The sequence below is a fragment of the Oryx dammah genome, unplaced genomic scaffold (genome assembly GCF_014754425.2).
Source record: "Oryx dammah isolate SB20612 unplaced genomic scaffold, SCBI_Odam_1.1 HiC_scaffold_20, whole genome shotgun sequence".
Lineage (NCBI taxonomy): Eukaryota > Metazoa > Chordata > Mammalia > Artiodactyla > Bovidae > Oryx > Oryx dammah.
Genome location: NW_024070204.1, coordinates 56,053,876 through 56,072,758, shown reverse-complemented (window position 1 = coordinate 56,072,758; position 18,883 = coordinate 56,053,876). Strand labels below are relative to the sequence as shown.

General features: G+C 36.9%; 1 protein-coding gene and 1 long non-coding RNA gene across 3 annotated transcripts in view; both read right to left on the bottom strand.

Moving 5' to 3' along the window:
• RNF180 (ring finger protein 180) overlaps positions 1 to 18,883 on the bottom strand; it is a 246,060-nt gene that overhangs the window by 93,200 nt on the left and 133,977 nt on the right. The window lies entirely within an intron of this gene.
• LOC120879573 lies at positions 307 to 18,391 on the bottom strand. Its single transcript, XR_005724828.1, has 3 exons — positions 18,380 to 18,391; positions 15,169 to 15,171; positions 307 to 531 (listed from the first exon to the last, which is right to left on the bottom strand). It is a non-coding gene; the product is annotated as an uncharacterized LOC120879573 (long non-coding RNA).

Sequence of the window (18,883 nt, the reverse complement as noted above, 5' to 3'; positions counted from 1 at the left end):
ACAAAAGTTCAATATCAGATGGCTTCACAGGTCAATTCTACCAACCATTTAGGGAAGAGTTAAACCTATCCTTCCAAGACTATTCCAAAAAATTGTAGAGGAAGGAACACTTTCAAACTTATTCTGTAAGGTCACCATCACTCTGATACCAAAATTAGACAAAGATATTATAAAAAAAAAATACAGACCAATTTCACTGATGAAAATAGACATAAAAATTCTCAACAAAATACTAGCAAAGCAATCTAGTAATACATTAAAAGGGTCATACAACATGATAAAGTGAGGTTTATCCCAGGTGTGTAAGGAATTTTTAATATCCACAAGTTTATCAATGTGATATATACCACATTAACAAACTGAATAATCTTAGTAGATACAGAAAAAGCTTTTGATAAATTTAAACATCCATTTATGATAAAAACTCTCCAGAAAGTGTGCATAGAGAGGACATACCTCAAAATAACAAAGGCCATATGTGAAAGACCCCCAGCTAAAATCATACTCAATGGTGAAAAGTTAAATGCTTTTCTCCAAAGATCAGGAAGAAGACAGGGGTGTCTACTCCTGCCACTTTTATTCAACATAGTTTTGGAAGCCCTAGCCATAGCAATCAGTGAAGAAAAAGAAATAAAAGGAATCCAAATTGGAAAAGAAGTAAAACTGTCACTCTTTGCATATGACATGATACAATAAATAGAAAACCCTAAGTTGCTACCAGAAAAAGATTAGAACTTTCTGTTAAGTCACAGGATACAAACTTAATGCACAGAAATCTTGCATTTTTATACACTAACAATGACACCACCCTTATGGCAGAAAGTGAAGAGGAACTAAAAAGCCTCTTGATGAAAGTGAAAGTGGAGAGTGAAAAAGTTGGCTTAAAGCTCAACATTCAGAAAACGAAGATCATGGCATCTGGTCCCATCACTTCATGGGAAATAGATGGGGAAACAGTGGAAACAGTGTCAGACTTTATATTTTTGGGCTCCAAAATCACTGCAGATGGTGACTACAGCCATGAAATTAAAAGACTCTTGCTCCTTGGAAGAAAAGCTATGACAAACCTAGACAGCATATTAAAAAGCAGAGATATTACTTTGCTGATATAGGTGCATATACTCAAAGATGTGGTTTCTCTTTTTATTTCTTCTGTGATTTGTTGGTTATTCAGAAGAGTGTTGTTTAGCTTCTATATGTTGGAATTTTTTCAAGACTGCCAGGAGAAATATCAATAACCTCAGATATGCAGATGGCACCACCCTTATGGCAGAAAGTGAAGAGGAACTAAACAGCCTCTTGATGAAAGTTAAAGAGGAGAGTGAAAAAGTTGGCTTAAAGCTCAACACTCAGAAAACGAAGATCATGGCCTCTGGTCCCATCACTTCACGGGAAATAGATGGGGAAACAGTGGAAACAGTGTCAGATTTTTTTGGGCTCCAAAATCACTGCAGATGGTGATTGCAGCCATGAAATTAAAAGACGCTTACTCCTTAGAAGAAAAGTTATGACCAACCTAGAGAGCATATTCAAAAGCAGAGACATTACTTTGCCGACTAAGGTCTGTCTAGTCAAGGCTATGGTTTTTCCTGTGGTCATGTATGGATGTGAGAGTTGGACTGTGAAGAAACCTGAGCGCCGAAGAATTGATGCTTTTGAACTGTGGTGTTGGAGAAGACTCTTGTGAGTCCCTTGGACTGCAAGGAGATCCAATCAGTCCATTCTGAAGGAGATCAGCCCTGGGATTTCTTTGGAAGGAATGATGCTAAAGCTGAAACTCCAGTACTTTGGCCACCTCATGTGAAGAGTTGACTCATTGGAAAAGACTCTGATGCTGAGAGGGATTGGGGCCAGGAGGAGAAGGGGACGACAGAGGATGAGATGTCTGGATGGCATCACTGACTCGATGGATGTGAGTCTGAGTGAACTCCGGGAGTTGGTGATGGACAGGGAGGCCTGGCATGCTGCAATTCATGGAGTCGCAAAGAGTCAGATACAACTGAGTGACTGAACTGAACTGAACTGAATGAAAGATCAGAAAGAGGAATTAAGGAAACAATCTCCTTTAACATCACATCAAAAGAAGAAAATACATATGAATCAGTTTACCTAAGGCAGAAAAATAATTGTATTCCAAAAAATGTAAAATGCTGATGAAAGAAACTGAAGATGACACAAACACATGGAAAAATATACCATGTTCTTTGACTGGAAGAATCAATATTGTCAAATTGAAGATCCTACCCAAGGCAATGTACAAATTCAATACAATCTCTATGAAATTACTAATGGTATTTTTTCACAGAACTGGAACAAAAAATTTTACAATTTGTATGGAAACATCAAAGACCTCAAAGAGCCAAAGCAATCTTGAGAGAGAAGAATGGAATTGGAGGAATCAGGCTCACCTACTTCAGGTTGTACGACAAGGTTGTACTATAGGTTTGATTACTACAGTAATCAAAACAGTATGATACTGTTACAAAAACAGAAATACAGATCAATGGAATAAGATAGAAATCCCAAAATAATCCCATGACCTTATGGTTAATTAATATAAGACAAAGGAGGCAAGAATATACATAAAAGGAAAAAAAAAACTGTTCAATTAGTGATGCTGGGAAAACAGGATAGCCACATGTAAAAGAATGAAATTAGAACATTCCCTAACACCATATACAAAAAATAAACTCAAAATGGATTAAAGACCTAAATATAAGGCCAGATAATATAAAACTGTTAGAAGAAAACATAGGGAGAACACTCTTTGACATAAATCACAACAATATCTTTTTGGATCCATCTCCTAAAGCCAAGGAAATTAAGACAAAAAGAAACAAATGGAACTGAATTCATCTTAAAAACTTTTGGAAAGCAAAGAAATCCATAAACAAATGAAAAGACAACTTACAGAATGGGAGAAAATATTTGCAAACGAAGCAATTGACAAGTGACTAATCTCCAAAATATACAAGCTGCTTATGTGACTCAATATCAAAAGAAAGCAATCCAAGTAGAAAATGGGCAGAAGATCTAAACAGACATTTCTCCAACAAACACAACCAGATGGCAAAAAGGCATATTGAAAAGGTGCTCAACATCATGAATCATTAGAGAAATGCAGATCAAACTATGAGGTTATCACCTCACACCTGTCATCATCACCGGCCATCATCAAAACATCTACAAACAATAAATGCCTGTGGAGAAAAAGCAATCCTTCTACACTGTTGATGGGAATATAAACTGGTGCAGTCACTATGGAGAACTGTATAGATGCTCCTTAAAAAACTAAAATTAGAGCTAGCATATTATTCTAAAATCCCACTCCTGGTCATAAATCTGGAAAAAAAAAAAAAACCACACAATTCAAAAAGATACATGCATGCCAATGTTCACAGCAGCATGATTTACAATAGCCTAGACATGGAAGTAACCTAAATGTCCAGCTACAGAGGGATAGATAAAGAAGATTAACTCAGTGAAATATTATTCATTCATAAAAAGAATTAAATAATGCCATTTGCAATACTTGGATGAACCTAGACATTATCATTCTTTGGAGTGAAGTAAGCCAAAGACAAATATCAAATGATATTGTATATATGGGCTTCCCTTGTAGCTCAGTCAGTAAAGAATCTGCCTGCAGTGCAGGAGACCTGGGTTTGATCCCTGAGTTGAGAAGATCCCCTGGAGAAGGAAATGGTGACTCACTCGAGTATCCTTGCCTGGAAAATCTCATGGACAGAGGAGCCTGGTGGGCTGCAGTCCATGGTGTTGCAAAGAGTCGGGCATGACTGAGCGACTAACACCTACTTACTTATTGCGTATGTGTGGAATCTAAAAAAAAAAATGATACAAATGAAATTACATATAAAACAGAAATTGACCTATAGATATAGAAAACAAACTTATAGTTACCAAAGGGGAATGTAAAGGGGGTGGGAAAATTAGGAGTTTGGAATTACCATATATACACTAACATATAGATAACCGAAAAGGACCTACTGTATAGCAAAGGGAACTTTACACAATGTTTTGTAATAACCCATAAGGGAAAAGAATCTGAAAAAAGATACACATGTACATGTAACCGAACCACTTTGCAGTACATCTGAAAGGAACTCATTATAAATCAGCTATACTTCAATACATATTTTTAAATACAAAAGGAAATATTGTTTTGGATTTTTTATATACAAAAAATAAGTATGACTCAATTCCCAATAAGTTTATGGGATGACAACAATTTTCCTGATGCAGCCTGGATATGTAAGTCTTCTTCTGGATTCTAGAAATGTCTTCTTGACAATTAAATAAAATCATAAAATTATAATAATATAGTGAATGGAAAAAACTTCTTATTTTCAAAAGTGCTAGCTTGAATCTAGATTCCTTAACATTGCTGCTGCTAAGTCACTTCAGTCATGTCCGACTCTGTGCGACCCCATAGACGGCAGCCCACCAGGCTCCTTTTTACTAATTGTACTCTTTTTGTCCAGTCTAACATATAAAGATATTTTTACAGTGTGTATGTTAAATTATTTCTAGTCATTAGACCTTCCCCCTCCTTTTTTTCTCCAGTCATGCTGCTGCTGCTGCTAAGTCGCTTCAGTCGTGTCCGACTCTGTGCGACCCCAGAGACGGTAGCCCACCAGGCTCTCTCGTCCCTGGGATTCTCCAGGCAAGAACACTGGGGTGGGTTGCCATTTCCTTCTCCAATGTGGACTTAAACCAATTAGAACAGAATAAACCAGAACATGTGCCCATAGGAGGCTGGCTGAAGAAACAAAGAATAATGATATTTAATATTCAACTTTACAAAGTTTCTAGTTCTGTTGATAAATACTCAACAGTTATCCCTAAGTCCTCAGTAAAAGATTGCTGCATATTCCAGTCTTGAGGTATTGGTAACTGAGTAACATAGAAACACCCTCTTCTGTGTTCTTATTCTGTGCAAGGTTGGAGTGAAAGAAGAAAGCCATCTACAGTATCAAGAAATGAGATGACACGAAACATACATTCTCCCCCAAGCACACACTCTCCAGAAACTGTCAGAAATATTATAGTGAATCTTAGCCTTCTCACATTATAGCCACGAGGGCTCACCAATCTGTTCATGTATTAAAGGAAGTAACACCGGAGGCTCTGAAGACATGGATATACTGTAACGTAAATTTATGAAGAAGAGGCCTTTCTATAAGTCAATATATACAGTTGATTACCATTATCTGTGCTATTCACATTCTATAAAGTCATTATGAACATCAAATTAGCAAATACTGAATCAATACTTCCAGAAGAAATATAGAATCAGGTTCCTTTGAGCCTCTGGTCACAACATCTCATCAACAGATCAATACATAACCATGCTGAATGTGTGTTTCTGTTTAAAGTCACCTTGATTAAACAAAAAGGGGGTAAAAATAGACCATGAAAAGGACACTCATGTATAGTATGAGAACTGAAATAAGAAGGCAGAACATTGCCTTATTTAGTCTCAGCTGGGAACATGCACATCAGGCAATTCAATTATTTTTGTCATTCTCTGTGAGTGCATGAATGACCGTGAAAGCACTGTGATTACTGATTTCAGGGATATAAATAAATTTCAGTGTGTTGTTAAGTTCATAAATATGGAATCCATGAGTAATATGGATCTACTGAATCAGTTATTCAATGTTTTCTGTAAGACAGCCTTTCTTCATCTTCCAACTTCACCTTTCATTCTTCCTATGCGTAACTACACTGCAATATGAATGCCCTGGGTTCCTTCTTATACTTAATTTGTATCTTGTTCATGAGGCCAAGTTTGTATTTGATTCATACTCTTAGATTCCTTTAGGAATGCCCTTTCTACTCTCGTTCCATTAATTAATATTTTTCCTTCAGAGGCCAATGAAAAATTCATTTTGTTGAGAAACATTTACCTGCCTCAACTGATAGCTTCTTGTAATTTGGCATATTGTTTCAGTGGCTGTATCTGTATGAGTCAGATTTACACTGATCAACACAGTTGCTTAGTGTATGTTCTCTGGATGCTTTAAAATTATATTTTTTCCATTCAGATAGTAAAGGCTTAGACTGTGTGTTTTAATTAGTCTTTATTTCCTCTTTGTCAAATATACATTTGGAATCAAAGATGTCAAACTATTAACACTCTGATTTTTAAATGCAGTTTAATCGTCTCATTAAATGAGACTGTGTCAGAAATAGTAGATAAGTTATGTATCTTAAGACAAATGATAATTTCCTGAAGTATTTGGAGTGTTATTTTAAAGGTCTACACTTCTCCTATGCTATATGGGAAAAGCATAATTCTTGCCAAAGGTACAGAAGAAGAAATGATAGGAAGCATGTGAAGTATTTGCTATCTTTTGACCCACTGTTCTGCTTTTTAGGAAGATTTAGAGATTTTTAGCGATTTCACTTTCACTTTTCATTTCATGCATTGGAGAAGGAAATGACAACCCACTCCAGTATTCTTGCTTGGGGAATCCCAGAGACAGAGGCGCCTAGTGGGCTGCCGTCTATGGGTTCACACAGAATCAGATACGACTGAAGCGACTTAGCAGCAGCAGAGATGTTTTTAATTACTTTATCAATTTGAAGATCACTCACTTTTTTTCGAAACTGGGAAATATGTGTTTTCTTCCTACAAATAGGCCACATGACATTTTCTGTTTTTCTTTTACCCCAATTAATTTCAACTTACTTCCCTTTCAAAGACGTCTTTACTGCTATGCTTGCTAGACTCTCTTATTTTTCCTCTCTGTTGCTTCTTTTTATGGCTTCAATAGTATTTTTCTTTATCTTATTTAAAAAATTAGAATCTGAACTTTTCAACATTCATAATTTTCTCTGCTCAACCTGCCTTCCCACAGTGATATTATCAGTACAAAATTCTTTCAAATATTGTTCTTAGATTCTCAAACTGAATAATAAAAAGTGTTACTATTTTGTAAATAAATAAAAGAGGTGGGAGGGGGGTTCAGGATTGGGAACACGTGTATACCCGTGGCAGATCCATGTTGATGTGCGGCAAAACCAATACAATATTGTAAAGTAAAAAATAAATAAATAAATAAGCAGGGTGACAATAAAAAGCAAACAAACAACCTCACAGAAAACAGATAATAATTCTACTTCAACTGGCCTCAAAAAATGTATCTGAGGATTTAGCTTAGCTGTTTTCAAATCCAATAACTACAAGTTACTTCATTAAAAACGATGGAAATAAAGTGTAGCCACTTCTCCACACTCAATTAGATTAGATTTCTTTATACCCAATTATCTACTTCTAATCCCTGTGAGAGGATTCAACATCAAGCTTAGCTATAAAATTTATTTTAGTGAACAGAGTATGAATGGAAGTGATGGAAATCTTGTCTAATCAGGTTTTTTAAGTCATTGTATCAGAAGGCCATGACTTTTACCGGGTCCTAATAATACCATGTAAAAGATAGTGTCTGCTCCATCATTCTAGGACTTAGGGTTAAAAATTCACTAAAGTAGAGCAACAGCCAACATGTAACAAAAAAGAAATAAATCTCTGTTGCTTGTAAGACACTGAGATTTAGGGGTAGTTTGTCATTTCACTAACAGTAATTAATACCAAAATTGGTATCAGGAATTTACATACTTCTGTAATACAGAGTGGTGTAACATAGTGAGATAACTGTTAGTGGCTAGAAAAATGGCAACTCATGTCATGCAGTTGTGATGCATTTAGTAAAATTGTCATTTGTGGTAAACTGGAAGCCATATATTGAACAAAACAAGCATAGGGACAGTAATACTATCTTGGGTGCTATTGGCTTGATTTGCCATGGTACAACAAGCAAGAGATGAGTTAGTTCAGAAAGAACTGATCTGGCTTCAAGCATCAATGGAGGGACAAGGAGAGAATTCAGAAATTCTGACTTGGAGGTTGAAATAAACAATTTTTTCTCATACTCATCCAGTGAAAGATAAGGTTAACAAATGCTCTCAGAACCAAAGGCTGACTTAAGGTATAAAGCCAAACCAAGTACATAACTATCAGATCCCTACAGTCCTGTTATACTCAATAAATTAAAAATGGCACCCAATAATACTTTTAGAATAAAAATGGCCCTTATAAATTCTTGCACAAAGTGGATCAGAGAAAAGCGACTGTGTATGTTTTCTCATGAAACTCTGATACACCAAGAGTGCTAGTAATCAAGTCTAAAGAGAGCTGAGCATGTCTTCAAAATAACTACGGGTGTGAATATTGACACATGTAGACACTGGAAGAAAATTGATAAAATGCCAAGTTCTAGACATCATACTGACAAGATTATATTTAGCACTGACTAGGAGAGACTAGAACTTTTTGAGACTTAAAATGACATTTGGCTTCAATATGCTTTGGAAATAAGGCAGGCAGACAAAGCTGCTCAGCTCTAAACAGATATACACTTGAAATATCTTCCTCTGATATGGCCCAGGAAGATACTAAGAAATGATGGGCTACCCAAAAGTTGGAGTCAAAAGCCACAGAGGCAGTGAACTAGGGAGCTAATGCTAGAGAACAGAATCAGAACTAAAAAAAAAAAAAAAGTAGTATTTCCTATTCCAGTGTAGGAAACCTTTGCAATATATGTCCAGTGTGATTTCAAAACTGCAAGTCACTGGTGATTCTTATATGCTTCTCATTTTTCCCTTTCTGAATTGGAATTATTTTGATTATCCTATCCCCATTCCAGCACTATACACTGGATATGTGTTGGGCAGATAATTTGTCACTTTAGTTTCTAGCCCACTGGATCAAGAAGGGTAAGAAATCCGGACTAAATATAAAAACTATTATCAAATCCTACATTTGGGTCTGGGGTAGGAATTAGGAGTATCCATTAGGACAGTGGGTATTTTGCATGTGTAAGGAGGAAAAGGAAATATTTCTGACAAAGTGGGTCACAGATATAAAAGGTAGTGTTTGTGGTAAGTTGTTTTATTGCTCTCAATTATTTGTTCTCACTCTCCACAAAAAGAAAAAAAAAATTGTTAATTTTCTGTTCCAGTTAACTTCAGGGTTGGCCATTTGACATGTTTTGGCCAATAGAAATTAAGTGGAAGTACTGTGTGTAACTCCTGAGTAGAAACGTTATAAGTCAGCCTTTGGTTCTTCCATGACTCTCCTCTGCCAAGAAAATTGTATTTCCCAGAATAATCTGATTAAAACTATTTAAGGTATCAAGAAAAAAGTAATTTGAAAATTGTAATATACTTTTTTATGATATGACATACATATTATATAGCAAATAGTTAACTAAAATTTTTTTAAAAGAAAATGCAGTTCTAATTTCCAACTGATTTATTTAAAAAGTTTCCCTGCTGAATGTGAAACCGTATGTCTGAACATTAACCTAAAAGAAAAAATTGTCAGAAAGTCCTTTAACAGAAATATTTTTTCAATGTATTTTTCAGATTTAACTGTTCTTTAACAAATATGGAATAAAAAATAAAATAGTTAATCAGAAGCCATCTGCAAATTCTAAAATTTAAAAATCATCTCTTTAGTTATTTGGTTAGTTTTCAGAAACTAAATATAAAGTCACTGAAAGTAAAATATTACAAGACTCAGTAAACTAAATTCAAACTTGAAATTTTGATTGTTGCAGGTCAAATTCGTAGAGGCTAAGGTTCATAAAAGATCATGTCCCTGTTGGCTCAGAGCTAAAGAATATATCTGTAATACGGGAGACCTGGGTTTGATTCCTGGGTTGAGAAGATTCCCCTGGAGATGAGAATGGATACCCACTCCAGTACTCCTGCCTAGAGAACTTCATCAACAGAGGAGCTTGGAGGGCTACAGTCTATGGGGTTGCAAAGAGTCAGACACCACTAATCGACTAACAAATACACACAAGGTTCAAAATGCTTATCAGGATTCAACAATTGCCACGAATTTGCAATTCTAACTGTATTTATAGTGTACTGAATACATTTAAATAAATTGGGTTTGGCTGTTCATTTTTGTCGCTCTTGCTGTTATTCGGTAAGAAGGGCTAGGTGAAACAGTACTTTCGGGAATTGTAATTTTTTTCCCACTCACCACTGAATCTTTACTGCTTTTACAATGCACATACAGCACTCTGAGAGAAGGATTATTTTGTAAAAAACACATGAACAAACAGGAAGACCCTAAGCAACCTGGAATTTAGCTTTCTGGAACTCTCAGGGTTTGGCAGTGTCTCGGTGAATGAATCAGTAATTTTCACAAAATTACTGGTAATGCTGAGAACAATGAGAATTGAAGTTTACCATATTGTTCTTATTTAATTTTGTTTTTATGAATAAAATTTACCATGGAATAATAAAAGTAAATTAATAGTTTTTATTATAATTGTGTTTCTGTCCCTTTATTCTTGAGTTTCAAAGCTTTTACCCATGCATTTAAAAATATTTGCTTGGGCCATATATATTTAATGTCTTACTTCATTATTAACAACAGGATTTAACAAAATCATTCAAGAAGGGTCAGGACTGTACAAAAAAGAGCTTCATGACCCAATCACGATGGTGTGATCACTCACCTAGAGCCAGACATCCTGGAATGTGAAGTCAAGTGGCCTTAGAAAGCATCACTACGAACAAAGCTAGTGGAAGTGATGGAATTCCAGTTGAGCTATTTCAAATCCTGAAAGATGATGCTGTCAAAGCGCTGCACTCAATATGCCAGTATATTTGGAAAACTCATCAGTGGCCACAGGACTGGAAAAGGTCAGTTTTCCTTCCAATCCCAAAGAAACGCAATGCCAAAGAATGCTCAAACTACCACACAATTGCACTCATCTCACATGCTAGTAAAGTAATGCTCAAAATTCTCCAAGTCAGGCTTTAGCAATACGTGAACCGTGAACTTCCAGTTGTTCAAGCTGGTTTTAGAAAAGGCAGAGGAACCAGAGATCAAATTGCCAACATCCGCTGGATCATGGAAAAAGCAAGAGAGTTCCAGAAAAACATCTATTTCTGCTTTATTGACTATGCCAAAGCCTTTGACTGTGTGGATCACAATAAACTGTGGAAAATTCTGAGAGAGATGGGAATACCAGACCACCTGACCTGCCTCTTGAGAAATCTGTATGCAAGTCAGGAAGCAACAGTTAGAACTGGACATGGAACAACAGACTGGTTCCAAATAGGAAAAGGAGTATGTCAAGGCTGTATATTGTCACCCTGCTTCTTTAACTTATATGCAGAGGACATCATGAGAAATTCTGGGCTGGAAAAAGCACATGCTGGAATCAAGATTGCCAGGAGAAATATCAATAACCTGATATGCAGATGACACCACCCTTATGGCAGAAAGTGAAGAGGAACTAAAAATCCTCTTGATGAAAGTGAAAGAGGAGAGTGAAAAAGTTGGCTTAAAGCTCAACATTCAGAAAACGAAGATCATGGCATCTGGTCCCATCGCTTCATGGGAAATAGATGGGGAAACAGTGGAAACAGTGTCAGACTTTATTTTTTTGGGGCTCCAAAATCACTGCAGATGGTGACTGCAGCCATGAAATTAAAAGACACGTACTCCTTGGAAGGAAAGTTATGACCAACCTAGATAGCATACTGAAAAGCAGAGACATTACTTTGCCAACAAAGGTCCATCTAGTCAAGGCTATGGTTTTTCCAGTAGTCATGCATGGCTGTGAGAGTTGGACTGTGAAGAAAGCTGAGCACCAAGGAACTGATGTTTTTGAACTGTGGTATTGGAGAAGTCTCTTAAGAGTCCCTTGGACTTCAAGGAGATCCAACCAGTCCATCCTAAAGGAAATCAATCCTGAATATTCATGGGAAGGACTGATGTTGAAGTGAAACTCCAAAACTTTGGCCACCTGATGGAAAGAGCTGACTCATTTGAAAAGACCCTGATGCTGGGAAAGATTGAAGGTGGGAGGAGAAGGGGACAACAGAGGATGAGATGGTTGGATGCCATCACTGATTCAATGGATCTGAGTTTGAGTAAACTCCAGGAGTTGGTGGTAGACAGGGAGGCCTGGCGTGCTGCATCCCTGGGGTTGCAAAGAGTCAGACAAGACCAAGCAACTGAACTGATAAGAATACATCCATGTTAGCCATATTCAACAACGCCATTCTGAACTATACCTTTTTTTCAACCTCCGTTTTTTTATTAATGAACAAAAACAGAAAGGAAACGATATAGGATAAATATCAGGCTGTCAATCATGATATGTCAGTAGCGTTTTTCAAGCCTTACTTGAGAAATTTTACTTTGTGTGAAATTAGGTGCTCTATAGATCTTCTCTACTGTCCATTTTCAAGTTACTATCACTGTAGTCTGATAGAGCCTGTAGTCACATTAGGAAAAAAGGTATTGGAATCTAAGTATATTACAAATGTACCAATATTCAAGTTTCTGAAAATATTTATATTTCTGCTATTGGCAGAATAAAGCAATGGGGGTGAGGTAACAGAAGTAACTGGAAGTGACTAAAAGCCCAATACCTCACACCTACCATTTCTATATAACTTTTACCCATCAAACAGGAATCAGAAATATTATGTTTAACCATTATATCATTACTTCAGAGAGTGCATGGCACATAGAAGATGCTCAGAAAATATGAGTAAACAGAATATTAATATTGTTAAAGGAGAAAAATATACTTGTCATATGGGTAGGACTCTAGAGAAACACTTCAGGTAGACACAAGAAAGTCAAATAAAAATAACATAAATGTCTAAATTTGGATTCATCAGCTGGAGCTCTCCAGGATGCAGAGCCTGAGGCATAAGTTTGTATACCACTATTTTATTAGGGAGTGAAGAGGTGAGAAAAAAATTCAGATGCGGGAAAAGGGAGAACAAATATGAGGAGATAATTTCTCAGTAGACATTTAATTGGTATCAAGTACAGTCTTCAGAAAGGGTCTATGTTCCAACTGAATGTATAGTCTGTTTAGGGATAAAGACAAAAGAATTTATTTTCTGGTGGCCGTCACCTACTCGTCCAATGTTTGTCCTAGGGAGTATTAACACCTCCCCATACCCAAGTTACACACACATGAGAACCAGGTGAGTCTCACTGTATCTCATGCTTCAATGGTAGTAAAGAAGCCCCAAGATGGAATGACTGCTAATCTACTTGTTGGTGTAGTTGCTGGGAAGTGCCCAGCTGAATTGTCCTCTGAGATGGTAGCTAGGCCAGAAAAGTGACTAAAGGCCTAGAGATAAGTCAGAGGCTAAGAGGATTTCTGAGGCACAAATAAATATACTTTAGTACATTCATATAATGAAATACTACTCAGCAATAAAGAATACAAATTACTCATTACAGCCTTTATTATATAGAGGTCTGTTCCCTCTTTGCCTACTTTCTGAAAAAGTTATTATTATTATTATTTTTTATCAAAAATGGATGCTGAACTGTTTATAATAGCCAGGACATGGAAACAACCTAGATGTCCATCAGCAGATGAATGGATAAGAAAGCTGTGGTACATATACACAATGGAGTATTACTCAGCCATGAAAAAGAATACATTTGAATCAGTTCTAATGAGATGGATGAAACTGGAGCCTATTATACCGAGTGAGGTAAGCCAGAAAGAAAAACACCAATACTATACTAACACACATATATGGAATTTAGAAAGATGGTAATGATGACCCTGTATGCGAGATAGCAAAAGAGACACAGATGTATAGAACGGACTTTTGGACTCTGAGGGAGAGGGAGAGGGTGGGATGATTTGGGAGAATGGCACTGAAACATGTATACTATCATGTAAGAAACGAATCGCCAGTCTATGTTCGATGCAGGATACAGGATGCTTGGGGCTTGTGCACGGGGATGATCCAGAGAGATGATATGGAGTGGGGTGGGAGGCAGGAGGGGGGGTTCATGTTTGGGAACTCATGTACATCCGTGGTGGATTCATGTCAATGTATGGCAAAACCAATACAGTATTGAAAAGTAAAATAAAGTAAAAATATAAATTAAAAAAAATGGATGCTGAATTTGATTAAAAGCTTTTTCTGTATCTACTGAGATGCTCATATGTTTCTATTCTTCAATTTGTTAATGTGGTATATCACACTTAATGATTTGTGGATACTGAAAAGTCCTCACATCCCTGGGATAAACCCAACTTTATCATGGTATATGATCCTTTTAATGGCTTGTTGGATTGGTTGGGTAGTATTTTGTTAAGGATTTTTGTGCCTCTATTCATTAGTGATACTGACCAGTAATTTTTTTTTGTTTGTTTTGGTAATATATTTGTCTTGTTTTGGTATCAGAGTGATGGTGGCCCCACAAGATGAATTTGAAAGTGTTTCTTCCTCTGCAATTTTTTGGAACTGTTTCAGAAGGATAGATGTTAACTATTTTCTTATTTTTATTTTTATTTTTTTTAAATATAAATTTATTTAATTGGAGGTTAATTACTTTACAATATTGTATTGGTTTTGCCACACATCAACATGAATCTGCCACAGGTATACATGCGTTCCCCATTCTGAACCCCCTCCCTCCTCTCTCCCTGTACCATCCCTCTGGGTCATCTCAGTGCACCAGCCCCAAGCATCCTGTATCATGCATCAAATCTAGACTGGCTATTCGTTTCATATATGATATTATACATGTTTCAATGCCATTCTCCCAAATCATCCCACCCTCTCCCTCTCCCACAGAGTCCAAGACTGTTCGATGCATCTGTGTCTCTTTTGCTGTCTCGCATACAGGGTTATCGTTACCATCTTTCTAAATTCCATATATATGCGTTAGTATACTGTATTGGTGTTTTTCTTTCTGGCTTGCTTCACTCTGTATAATAGGCTCCAGTTTCATCCAATTCATTAGAACTGATTCAAATGTATTCTTTTCAACGGCTGAGTAATATTCCATTGTGTTTATGTACCACAGCTTTCTTATCCATTCATCTGCTGATGGACATCTAGGTTGCTTCCAAGTCCTGGCTATTATCAACAGTGCTGCAATGAACATTGGGGTACACGTGTCTCTTTCAATTCTGGTTTCCTCGTACGCCCAGCAGTGGGATTTCTGGGTCATAAGGCAGTTCTGTTTCCAGTTTTTTAAGGAATCTCCACACTGTTCTCCATAGTGGCTGTACTAGTTTGCATTACCACCAACAGTGTAAGAGGGTTCCCTTTTCTCCACACCCTCTCCAGCATTTATTGCTTGTAGACTTTTGGCTCACAGCCATTCTGACTGGTGTGAAATGGTACCTCATTGTGGTTTTGATTTGCATTTCTCTGATTATGAGTGACCTTCCTGACTTCAGGCTCTACTACAAAGCCACAGTCATCAAGACAGTATGGTACTGGCACAAAGACAGAAATATAGATCAATGGAACAAAATAGAAAGCCCAGAGATAAATCCATGCACCTATGGACACCTTATCTTTGACAAAAGAGGCAAGAATATACAATGGATTAAAGACAATCTCTCTAACAAGTGGTGCTGGGAAAACTGGACAACCACTTGTAAAGGAATGAAACTAGAACACTTTCTAACACCATACACAAAAATAAACTCAAGATGGATTAAAGATCTAAACGTACGATCAGAAACTATAAAACTCCTAGAGGAGAACATAGGCAAAACAGTCTCCGATATACATCACAGCAGGATCCTCTATGACCCACCTCCCAGAATACTGGAAATAAAAGGAAAAATAAACAATGGGACCTAATTAAACTTAAAAGCTTCTGCACAACAAAGGAAACTATAAGCAAGGTGAAAAGACAGCCTTCAGAATGGGAGAAAATAATAGCAAATGAAGCAACTGACAAACAACTAATCTCAAAAATATACAAGCAACTCCTGCAGCTCAATTCCAGAAAAAATAAACGACCCAATCAAAAAATGGGCCAAAGAACTAAATAGACATTTCTCCAAAGAAGACATACATACAGATGGCTAACAAACACATGAAAAGATGCTCAACATCACTCATTATCAGAGAAATGCAAATCAAAACCACAATGAGGTACCATTAACTCTTTTCTAAATGTTGGGTAGAATTCATTTGTGGAGACATCTGGTCCTAAACTTTTGTCTGTTGGGAGTTTTTATATTACTGATCAGTTTCAGTACTGGTAACTGGTCTGTCCATGTTTTCTATTTCCTCCTGGTTCAGTCTTAGGAGATTGTACCTTTCTAAGAATTTGCCCATTTCTTCTAGGTTGCACATTTTATTGGTACATAGTTGCTCACACGATTCCCTGGTGGCTTAGATGGTAAAGCCTCTATGTGCAATGCTAGAGACCTGAGTTCGATCCCTGGGTTGGAAAGATCCCCTGGAGAACGAAATGGCAACCCACTCCAGTACTCTTGCCTAGAAAATTCCATGGATGGAGGAACCTGGTGGGCTACAGTCCATGGGGTTGCAAAGAGTCGGACACAACTGAGCGACTTCACTTTATTTTCTTTCTTTAGTTTCTCACAGTAGTTTCTTGTGATTCTTTATATTTTTGTGGTGTTATTAGTTTTTCTTTTTCATTTCTGATTTTATTGTTTTGGGCCCTGTGCAATATCACTAATTATTAGAGAAATGCAAATAAAAACTACCGTGAGGTACCACCTTACACTGGTTAGAATGGCCATCATCACAAAGTCTACAATAATAAATGCTGGAGAGAGTTTAGAGAAAATGGAATCCTCCTACACTGTTCGTGGGAATGTAAATTGGTGCAGATGCTATGGAGTACAGTAAGAAGGTTCCTTACATCACTAAGAATAGAATTACCATATGATCCAGCAATACCACTCCTGGGCACTTTTCAGGAAAAGAGAAAAACTCTAATTCAAAGAATTACATGTACCCCAATGTTCACAGCAACACTATCTAAAGGAGATATGGTGTACACACAGACACACACACAGGAATATTACTCAGACATAAGAATGAAACATGTCACTTGCAGCAAAATGGATAGACCTAGAAATTATCATACTAAAGTAAGTTAGACAGAGAAAGACAAACATCATATCACTTACTGAACGTGAAAGTGAAATTGTCAGTCACTTAGTCACGTCCGACTCTTTGCAACCCCATGGACTGTAGCCCTCCAGGCGCCTCTGTCAATGGAATTCTCCAGGCAAGAATACTGGACTGGGTTGCCATTCCCTTTTCCAGGGGATATTCCCAACCCAGGGATCGAACCTGGGTCTCCAGCATGGCAGGCAGATTCTCTCCTGTCTGAGCCACCAGAATAAAATGATACAAATGAACTTATTTATAAAATAAATAAATAAAGCTATGGTTTCTCCAGCATCCAAAGAATTGATGCTTTTGAACTGTGGTGTTGGAGAAGACTCTTGAGAGTCCCTTGGACTACAAGGACACCCAACCAGTCCATCTTAAAGGAAATCAATCCTGAATATTCATTGGAAGGACTGATGCTGAAGCTGAAACTCCAATAATTTGGCCACCTGATGCAAAGAACTGACTCATTTGAAAAGACCTCAATGCTGGGAAGGATTGAGGGCAGGAGGAGGGGTGACAGAGGATGAGATGGCTGGATGGCATCACCAACTCAATGGACCTGAGTTTGAGTAAACTCCAGGAGTTGGTGATGGACAGGGAGGCCTGGCGTGCTGTAGTCCATGGGGTCGCAAAGAGTTGGACATGACTGAGAGACTGAACTGAACTGAAAACTGCAATTATATCTTTTAAGAAGAAGATTTTCTTACTTTTGTCCAAAGGTTTATTTCAAAGCCAATACAGGCATATGAGTTCAAAAAAAGAAATATGGGGAGGGATAAATTGGAAATTTGGGGTTAATAGATACAAGATACCAGTTATAAAATAGATAAACAGCAAGGACATACTGTAAAGCTCAGGGAACTATATTCAATATCTTGTAACAACCTATTATGGAAATGAAACTGAAAATAAAATATATGCAGGAAATGCAAGAGACATGACTTCGATCCCTGGGTAGGGAAGATCCCCTGGAGTAGGAAATGACAACCTACTCCAGTATTCTTGCCTAGAAAATTCCATGGAAAGAGGAGTCTGGTGGGCTACAGCCCATGGAATCACAAGGAGTTGGATACAACTGAGTGACTGAGCAGGCACACATGTATATATGTATAACTGAATCACCTTGCTATACACTTGAAACACTGTAAATCAACTATACTTGTTTTTTAAAAAAAGAAATATATACATACATATATATATATATATATAAACTTATATACCAAACAACATGGATGAATCTCAAAAACAATGCTTAATAAAAAGAAATCTTAAGTAAAAAAGTACATAACATACAATTCTATTTCTGTAAAATTCTAGAACAAGTGGGTTTAGTCTATAGTTAAAAAAGAATCATAAGAGTGGTTCCCTCTGAGGATGGGACTGAAATCAGCTGGGAAGGGGAGTAAGGAATGAACATTTAAGATCTGTGCATTTTGTTGAGTGTAAAATTCACATCAAAACAGAAATACAAACAAAAATCTGGCATATTAATGCAACTGAATATGATTCAACAGGAATAAACTATGATGGCATATTTTTTCAAAAATAACACAGAACAATGCTATATATTTTCTAAGGATATATATATATATTTCTCTCTCTATGAAGTGAAAGTCTCTCAGTCATGTCTGACTCTTTGTGACCCCCATGGACTATAAAGTCCATGGAATTCTCCAGGCCAGAGTACTGGAGTGAGTAGCATTTGCCTTCTCCAGGGGATCTTCTCAACCCAGGGATCAAATCCAGGTCTCCTGCATTGCAGGTGGATTCTTTACCAACTAAGCCATCAGAGAAGCCTTTTTCTCTCTCTCTGTATATGTATTTATTATGTATATGCATATATAATTTGTTTTTCTTAAAAGGCTATAAGGTATAAAAATCTTCT